This window comes from Mauremys mutica, chromosome 3, assembly GCF_020497125.1.
Source record: "Mauremys mutica isolate MM-2020 ecotype Southern chromosome 3, ASM2049712v1, whole genome shotgun sequence".
NCBI lineage: Eukaryota > Metazoa > Chordata > Testudines > Geoemydidae > Mauremys > Mauremys mutica.
In genome coordinates, this window is record NC_059074.1 from 28,615,189 (window position 1) to 28,624,591 (window position 9,403).

Here is a 9,403-nt window from a genome sequence, read left to right on the forward strand (position 1 = left end):
TGTGATCCAAACACATTTGATGAACATGGAAATTCACTTAACTGTGAACAATGCTGATATGCCTGGGTTATGCGATCATTAGGTGTAACATATTGTGGTGCAGATGCATCTCTCTTATTTACTGAGACCACAGCTATTATATTTCTGTTTGTCAAAGCATCATGGCTCTGCAGGTAACTTTGCAGTATAATGATATTTATGCCACATACCACTGTAGGCACTACAATGCACTAAGTACCTATGCATGTTGTACTGTATGCAGTAGGTGAATGAAGCATGCCTGAAGTAAGATAAAACCTAGTCTGCAATTTTCCACAGCATCTCTGGTAAAAGATTGGAGATTCAATGGGAAGGTGGGGGAGTGGAACACCTTCATCATTCAACTTCCTTTCCCTCTGAGAGAGTGGGTATGACATTCTGTACCTCGTGGGAAGACCCTACACCCCCAGGTTCATCCTTATACTATGATTGTGTGGTATCTAATGCAAAGTTTGTCATGTTGGGTGTCTTCGGAAGGCTCATGATGTACTGAGCATTGTTGTTATGGTAATGTTATCATAATCATTGTTATAGTAATGTTATAGTTTGTGATTTCATGTATATAGTTATGAGGCTGCAAATGTGTCCTCATGGCTTAAAGCAAGCCCAGGCAAAAACTCCCCAAGAGCAAAGGGGCAGTTCATACCTCATCAGGTCATGCATAGGACAAACCAAGCCCATCCTCACAGGAACAAAGGATACTGGCCTAGGCAACAACAAAGGATCTGTTGGACTCTCGAGTGAGTCACCCTCCCTTCCTTTGGTCAGTTTGGGACTGAGATGAGGTAATGCTCACCTGATTCTAAAGGGGGAGGGGGGCGCAAAGCCAAGAGGGAAGAAAGAACATGATAAAAGGGAGAGAGATTTGCCATGCTCTTCCTCTCCCTTCCAACTCCACCTACAGATACCACCACCAAGTGACTGAAGCGCTGAACAAAGGGGAGAGCCTGGCTGAAGGGCAACCAGACAGCCTGCGGTAAGAATCATCTAAGTTTGTAATGACATAAAAGTATTAAGATCAGCTTAGAATGTGTTTTGCTTTTATTTCATTTGACTAAATCTGACTACTTGTGCTTAGATTTTAAGTGATTATAAGTCAGTCTTTGTAGTTAATAATTCTTTGTTTATTCTACCTGAAGCAGTGCATTTGGTTTGAAGTGCTTCAGAGGGGAGGGATAGCTCAGTGTTGAGCATTGGCTTGCTAAACCAAGGGTTGTGAGTTCAATCCTTGAGGGGGCCACTTAGGGATCTGGGGCAAAATCAGTACTTGGTCCTGCTAGTGAAGGCAGGGGGCTGGACTTGATGACCTTTCAGGGTCCCTTCCAGTTCTAGGAGATAGGATAGCTCCATTATTAAAAAGGGGCTCCCCTTGGGATAACAAGCCTGGTACATATCAATTTATCTGTTAAACTGACGAACTCATATAAGCTTGCAGCATCCAGCGGGCATAACTGGACACTGCAAGATGGAGGTTCCTAGGGGCGTGTCTGGGACCGGAGATATTGGCTAATGTCATTCACTTGTACAATCTAAGGAGCAGCTTACATGACAGAGGCTGTGTGTGAACAGCCCAGGAATGGGGATTCTTACAGCAGCACAGGGTAGGGCTGGGTCCCAGAGTCAAGGATTGGAGTGAGCTAGCAGATAACGCCAGAAAGGAACAGCACAGTGGGCCATGTTGATCCTTCCCATCGTGGAATTAGGTCTGGTAAAAGATTCTGTGGTGGGCTCCAAATTCCATAACTTAGCCTTTATTCCATGTGTTTTCAGCACTCCCTCAGTCACACGATGCTGCAGGCTTTGGCTATCCAATGTCTCCAGAGGCTTGCATGCAGAGGAATGAAAAGGAAATATTTTGAAACTAAGAGTCTGGGCTTATTTATTTATTTATCTGAGAATGGACAGCTGAAGCCCCGAGGACACACAATTTGGTTACGCTAAGCATCTGGTACTAAAGGACACTAATATCAGTTAAAGCTTTAACTGGAATTGCAAAGAAATAAGGTAACTTGGCATTTGATTTTAGAAACCTAAACAAATTTACTGACTTACATTAAACATTTTTTTTAACAGAAAGAGAAAGACGAAGTGACTCTCACTTTAGACAGCTATATTTCAACTGTGATGGTAGGCAGAAAGATGTGTTAATTAACCCATATGGTAGGGCACAATGCAGCATGTAACTAAATAGAAGGAGAAAGGGAGCAGAGTACTAACAAGGGGGGTGGGGGTGAAGGGAAGAGAAGGCCTGGCCTTAGTGGAGAATAAGCTCTTTTTTCCTGAAAAAGCATGCCTGAGAACAGCAAGCCACCATCTTTGAGTAACTACACAAAGTGGACCACAAACAGGGTAATAAATCCACACACCATTCAGCTCAGAATATCAAGGTAAATGATTGAATGAAACAAGCACTACTGCTAGAGATGAATAGGAGTGTAGCAGGTGGGAGGCTGAAAAAGGTTGGGAGAGATTTTCAAAGGCATAAAGGGCAATTAGGTACCTAACCCCCATGAAAAACTCCCCGCAAGTTCCACAGGAACCTCTCACCCACCTGCTCTGCTCTTTTCCCAGCACCCCTTTATCTGCTACCACGAGGGAACTGTGCTGTTCTGAACTCCCCTCCCCACTAAACACACCCGTCACAGTGAGGGGTTCAGTGCTCCCACTATTCATTACCACAGGCCTCTGTATCGCTCATGGCCGGAAGGAGAAGCCAAATCATACTGGTTGAGGTTATTTTCCATAACGTTGGCAGTGGAATGCAGTAGCTGATGCTGAAGAATGAAGTATAAAAGCATCACCAGTCTTGAAATCTGATATCTTAAAAACGCTCGCCCTTTGTTGGGATTCTAAGGATCGGTGAATTTTAAAAACCTGTGGTAATGAGTCTCAGAGCTCAGGGCTACAGACCCGGCCTTCTACTATAGCGCTAAAAACAGCAGTGTAGATGTCAAGCTCTGATGTCCAGCCCCATCCCTAGGCTTCAGAACCTGAGCCCTGGGGTGATGCGTAGGCGGTGAGCAGTGGGGGTTCAAGTGCCCCCCCAGATTGACCTGTTATGGAAGAGGGGCTACACGAGCTGGAGCTCCCCCAGCACCGTGGCCCCTGTCCCTGGCAGCTGAGCTCTGCGTTGGGGAGTGGGGGGTGCCACCCCGTTGCTGCCTCCCAGCCACGCTCTTTCAGGCAGAAGCAGTTCTGTCCCATTCCCTGCTCAGCTGCCAAGGAGAGTGGCTGAATGTGCCAGGGCGTTCAGGGAGAGAAGGACAGTGCTGCTTTCCTCCACAGGTAACAGGAGGCAGGAAGAGTGCGATGGCCCTGGGCTGGGCGCAGGGTTGAGGGCGGGCACTGGGCAAAGAAGACATGTGGGGCAGTCACATGTCCTCCCCTTTATATTGTGCCCCCCAGTATGCCTGAGCCCTACCCTAACACAAACATCTACACAGCTGTTTTTAGTGCCACAGAGCAAGCCTGCACCTGCAAACCCAGGCTCTGACACTTGCTGCCGTGGGTTTTAAAACACAGTGAAGACGTACCCTAAGAGCAGCAGGTGTTTCTACCCATGGAAGGTTATGAGATAGCAGATCTTAAAATCACATCATTCTGCAGTATCAGCTTGCGTATTTTCAACCATTTCACTTCTGTGTGAAAACTCTTGGAGCTAGAGATTATTGCTGTATATACTAACTAACTGCTTGGGATCACAGCTTTTTAGTGCTTTATATCATCCACTTGTAAACATGTGAAATCAGGCTTAAAACTGCCACTGGTCCCTCAGACTAGCAGTTTCTTGTTCAGCCACTGCATTCTGAAGCAGGCGCGCCTCTTCTTAAACCAGCCGTAAACAGCACCCTGAGCTGGGTGCAGGACTATACCTGGAGTCAGGAACAAAAAGGACACCTTCAGATGGGGGATCCAAAACAAGCTGAACTAAAGATAGAATGCTATTAAAAATAGCTGAGTGATCTTGTGACAGATGGCCAGAAATGGCTAAGCAACCTATAGGCTAATTGACTCAGATTTAACCTTTAGAGATATGTTAAAGTATGTAAATGGTAATTAGGGCCATTCCATGTTAGATAGGTGAGAGCAGTGTTTCCCAAACTTGGGACGCTGCTTGTGTAGGGAAAGCCCCTGTCGGGCCGGGCCGGGCTGCTTTGTTTACCTGCCGCATCTGCAGGTCCAATGCCAGGTGCCGGACTTAGCCACCATGAACTGGCGTCGGCCAGTACGTCCCTCAATCCGCGACAGTTCCAGCAGCTTCCATTGACCTGGAGTGGCAAACCGTGGCCAGTGGGAGCCGCGATGGGCCGGACCAGCAGACGCGGCAGGTAAACAAACTGGCCGGCAGGCTTTCCCTACACAAGCGGCTTCCCAAGTTTGGGAAATACTGGGCTAGAGCTTTGAAATGTAAACTTGGTGGGTCATGTGTCCAATCGTTTGGAATTGGTAGAACTTTCCTATATGATGAACAAGGTTTTCAGTAATCCTCCTCATATTTGAGTTGGCTGTCTGGGTGAGAGCTCAAGTCTAGGTTGCTTTAAGAAAGGGATCGGCAATCTTTGGCACGCGGCCCATCAGGGAAAGCCACTGGCTGACCAGGACGTTTTGTTTATCTAACACATCTGCAGGTTCAGCTGATCGCAGCTCCTACTGGCCGTGGTTCACTGTTACAGGCAAATGGGGGCTGTGGGAAGCGGCATGGGCTGAGGGATGTGCTGGCCGCTGCTTCCCGCAGCCCCCATTGGCCTGCAACGGCGAACCACAGCCAGTGGGAGCTGCAATCGGCCGAACCTGTGGATGCTGCATGTAAACAAACTGGCCTGGCCCGCCATCGGCTTTCCCTGATGGCCCGCGTGCCCAAGGTTGCCAATCCCTGCTTTAAGGTAACTGTGTTTTGGCTTCTGTGTAACCAGTAAGGTATTATAGAAGCTGTTTTGATGCTGGCTTGGTGAATCTCAGCATTGGAATATCCACCAGTTTCAGGGGACTGTCTGCCTCATTCTTTGCAGTTGGCTCTAATTAATCAACCTCAATGTGGGCCCTCTGGGACCTTGGTCACAGATCTATAACCCAGCATCAATCTACTTATCCTCCCTTGTGTATCACAGTGACATCAGTGTACCTTCCACATTGAGGGTCAGTATCAACTATAATTCAAAGAACATTATACTGGGAATTTCAACACAGAAAATCTGTGGAGAGTGATGAAGAGTGAGAACAGCCTGTAGAAAGTGTATATTCCTGTCCACACCAAGCTACTGGAAGGTATGGAAGGAATGCAATTAAAATTTGACTGGAGACAACATAGAAATGGTGAAAAAAAATGTAACTGAGTTTTATTGAGGGACGGGGCATAAATGAGTCTGCTCCACTGAAGGAAAGGTGTATATGTGAAGGAAAGAAGATAAAGTCCCACAAGAAGAGTGCTGGCTTACTGATGCTAAGCATTGGAAGAGATAATGCAATGGCATGGGAGTCTCTCTCTCTAATGATTTTGAGGATCTGTTGGTTTTTTTCCCAACTACTGGCATAATAGTGCAGTCTGTGAAGGGATTCATAGATATTTTAGTCCAGAAAAGACCATTTAGCCTGACCTCCTGCATAACACAGGCCATGGAATTTCACCCAGTAATTCCTGCATTGGAAGGAATTATCTTTCCCTGCTGTGAGGTAGATTATCACTTGCAATCTGCAATGAGTAAGGGTAACATTCACATGAAGGAGCAGCAGATTACAGCACCACTGCAATGAATGGGATGGAGCCAAAGCTCTGTCTAGTCTCCCATACCTATTTGTGCATTCCTGGCCCACCAGGATGAAAGCAGTAGTAGCACCCCCTGGGTCTGTTTTCTCCTACTGAGGGACCAAGTACACTGAGGGACTGGATGCATAGCCAATGGAAGAACAGTGCACATCATGCCTTCTTCCTCCTCTGCAAAGGGACAGTGTCCCTTGTCCTGTGTTTATGAACCCCATTTTCCCTCATAACCTGAGGCTGAAATTGAGCATATCTTTTAGAAAGTGTGGTGTATTGAAAACTACGTTGAAATTTTAAGCTGTCACTTTAAATGTTCGTGGGTTTTTCTGGTCCGGCTTGCAGGCTAGAGGGATCTGAGGGAAGTAGACTATGTAACAGTCAATTTTCAGAAAGACAGCTTAGATTAAGGTGGGGTGCACTGTGGCTTTCTGTTCTAGGGTGGCCAGCACATCCCTTGGCCCACGCCACTTCCCGCAGCCTCCATTGGCCTGGAATGGTGAACCGTGGCAACTGGGAGCTGCGATCGGCCGAATCTGCAGACACTGCAGGTAAACAAACCATCCTGGCTCACCAGCGGATTACCCTGATGGGCGGCGTGCCAAAGGTTGCCAGTTTCTGTTCTAGGGAGTAGCCTGCTTTGTGTCCCTGTTTTGAGGTTCTTATATATTATCATTCTGAACTCTAAGAAATAAATTAGTGTTACATTACAGCCTTCCAGCAAAACTTTTTTATGTTTATCTAACTTCTCTGTTTGCATGCTGTGAAACATGACAGACACCCAGATACATCCGTACCTTCAATGAGCCCACTGTGGAGGAAGCTTGAAAAATAATTTATAATTGACAGAACAATGACAAAAGCATGCATCAGCATGTGTACAACTCTGCAGAATAAAAATGATTCAAAGGCTAAATTCACTGTTGGCAGAAATGAGTGCAAATTAATTGAACTACATGGAGTTCCAGCCACTGACGTTAGTGGCAAATATGGCCCAAAGTATTTAATGCTTTGGCCATCACAGCCACATGATTTTACCCCAGTCGAAAGAAATTGGAGTGAATTGAAGATAACATTAGAAAGAACATTCACAGCAAGAAAGTCTCCTTCTAAAAAAAAATTCTACTGTCTAGGCAGCATTTTTAGGACACTTTAATGGGGTAATAAAAGCTAATGGTGGATGCCTAACATATTGAATAGTTTGCAAAGATATATTCATACCTTTTTTATTCATTTAACTTTTCAGTGTAGATCTAAACTTCTGAGTGAATAAAGTCAGGTGCCCAGGTATATGGTTTCTTTTATACAATTCCAATTAAATCTCCAGTTAATTTCTGATGGAATCTTTTAATACCTGACAGTACAAATAAACAACATGGAAAGAGCAGAAATGCAACAGCGGGAACAGTTAGGAAAGTCGTATGCCCTATTATGTATAAGGTCTAAGGCAATAGTGTAAAATTAATGTATTATACATTATTATACTTGCAATGGTATATTCTATTTTGTTGTCATGTTTGGATTGTACTTGTATGTGCAATTATATATGGCCTCACAGCTAGCAGATAGCATGGAGCTGGTGATTTGCTGATAACAGAAGAATTAGAAGGAAGTAGGTACAGTGTAATACTAGGTATTGAATCTTGCTGCTTTTCATCTCCAACCACAGTAGGTTGCTGTTTCTATGCATGGTATAACCAACACAGCTTAGTAATCAGCATCTTGTCTTTGAGCGGCTGCCTGACCACATTTTCCGGAAACTCTTTTCTCGTAGCATGCATCTACGATCTGTAGGTCAGCTCTGAAGCCAGTGTAAATCGCATAGCTCCATTGCCTGAGGATAGCTCTACAGGGGTAGCTGAGTCTCCCTTCTGTGCAATAGCTGCAGATGTGGATCTTGGTTCTAGTTTTTCATGTTTCATTCCACTTTAAATTTGCGCTATCATGGCTATTGCACTTAGCATTATACCATAAATGGAAAAGCATGTCAGAACGAGGCTCAGCAGAGTCAGTCCTGGGCAGACATGATGGGAAATCTGAAAGGAAAATCATAGGTCCTTCAAGGAGTGGTGCTGGTGATTCAGTAAATGACATTCTTCCCTCCTACTCTGTACAGTACCGTTCAGGCATAATATACAAAAGCAATGACCTCACTATTTGTAGTGTTTAAAGATCCCTTGAAATATTTTTGGAAATAAAAGGGTGTTAACCTTAGTGTGGTGGGTTTTTTAAATATCTCAGTATTAGTGGTATTTAACAACCCCTTGTAGTTCCATTTCCTTCATTTCTAATCCTCTACCATTCTGCAGCATTGCTGCTGTCTGTTAAACATTTGCAATGTCCCACACATAAGTGGCTGAGGGATTGGTTGGGTGATTTTTAGACTCTATAAAGCCTGATCCTGAAAGGCATTGAGCACCTACCACTGAGGTGATGAGATCCTGATTTGTATAGGGACAGTCCCAATATTTGAGGCTTTTTCTTATATAAGCACCTATTACCTCTCACCCAATCCCAATTTTTTTCACATTTGCTGCCTGGTCACCCTACCTACAACTCCCACTGGTTTCTGTGTCTAGTTATGACATTCTTTCCCCATCACACAAAAGTGATAAGTGCAAATACATGGAAGTCTAGATAGCAGTTGTGAGCGGCCAGAGTTTAGCAGGATCCAGAGTATAGTTTGTGAGGCACGTTGCGATGCTTCCAGACATTATATAAATGAAAGCATTATGAAAATCTACCCAAATACAAAAAGAATAAGAAAAAAATAATGGCCTCTTGAAGCTGCTAGGGCTAAGGAGACCTTTACATCTCAGAATCTGATAAACTAATGATATTAAACAATTATCTCATTTTGAATTGTGGTGCATTTAAAATTCATTTAAAATGAGAGATGAAGTCCATCTCTACTAAGAGGTGTCAAAAGAAATGGCTGGTCTGGGACAGTAGGGGGAATATATTCCTGCAGTGCTGAAAGGAAGAGTTGTCACTGATGACGAATGGAGGGAAAGGCAGCATAGGCAGGAAGAGAAGTAGGTGTCTACTGTGGCTGCAGCAATGGAAGGTGAGAAGAAAGGAGCTCTCTATAACTAAGGTACTCAGATAACAAAGGTGATGGGGTCTTATAGGAGCGTAGCCAGATAGAGATTGTGGGAAGAAGGAAGATAACAGTTGGATATACAATCTGCCACAACACATACAAAAGGCTCAGCCATAGTTCCACAGCTGGTGTGCTGTGGCCACTGCCTTTTGCTCTTATAATTGTCTCATTATCATCTTGTGCTTCCCCATCCATTTGTTGTAGCAACTTGTTGTCTTTTGTCTTGTACTTAGATTGTAAGTTCACTAGGGCAAGGGCCATCCTTTTGTTATAAATGTGTATATTGCCCAGAGCAATGGGGCCCTGATGGGGGGGCCTCTAAGTGCTACCACAACTCATACAGTAAATATCAGTAATAAAGCCGGGCCTCTGAAACGCCCTACTCTAGACCTCCCTCCTCCTCAACCTCTTTGCCTTTCATTCTCTCTCTATCCCTGGTCCTCTCTCCATCTCTCTTCTTCCCTTTCCACTAAATGTGAAGGCCAAGGCAATGCACATAGCCAGTA

General features: G+C 44.7%; 1 long non-coding RNA gene across 1 annotated transcript; it reads left to right on the forward strand.

Annotated features, from left to right (window-relative positions):
• The first annotated feature begins 902 nt into the window (after positions 1 to 902).
• On the forward strand, positions 903 to 5,279 carry LOC123366173. The gene is made up of 3 exons (XR_006577954.1): positions 903 to 1,015; positions 1,810 to 2,043; positions 5,148 to 5,279. It is a non-coding gene; the product is annotated as an uncharacterized LOC123366173 (long non-coding RNA).
• The last annotated feature ends 4,124 nt before the right edge of the window (positions 5,280 to 9,403 follow it).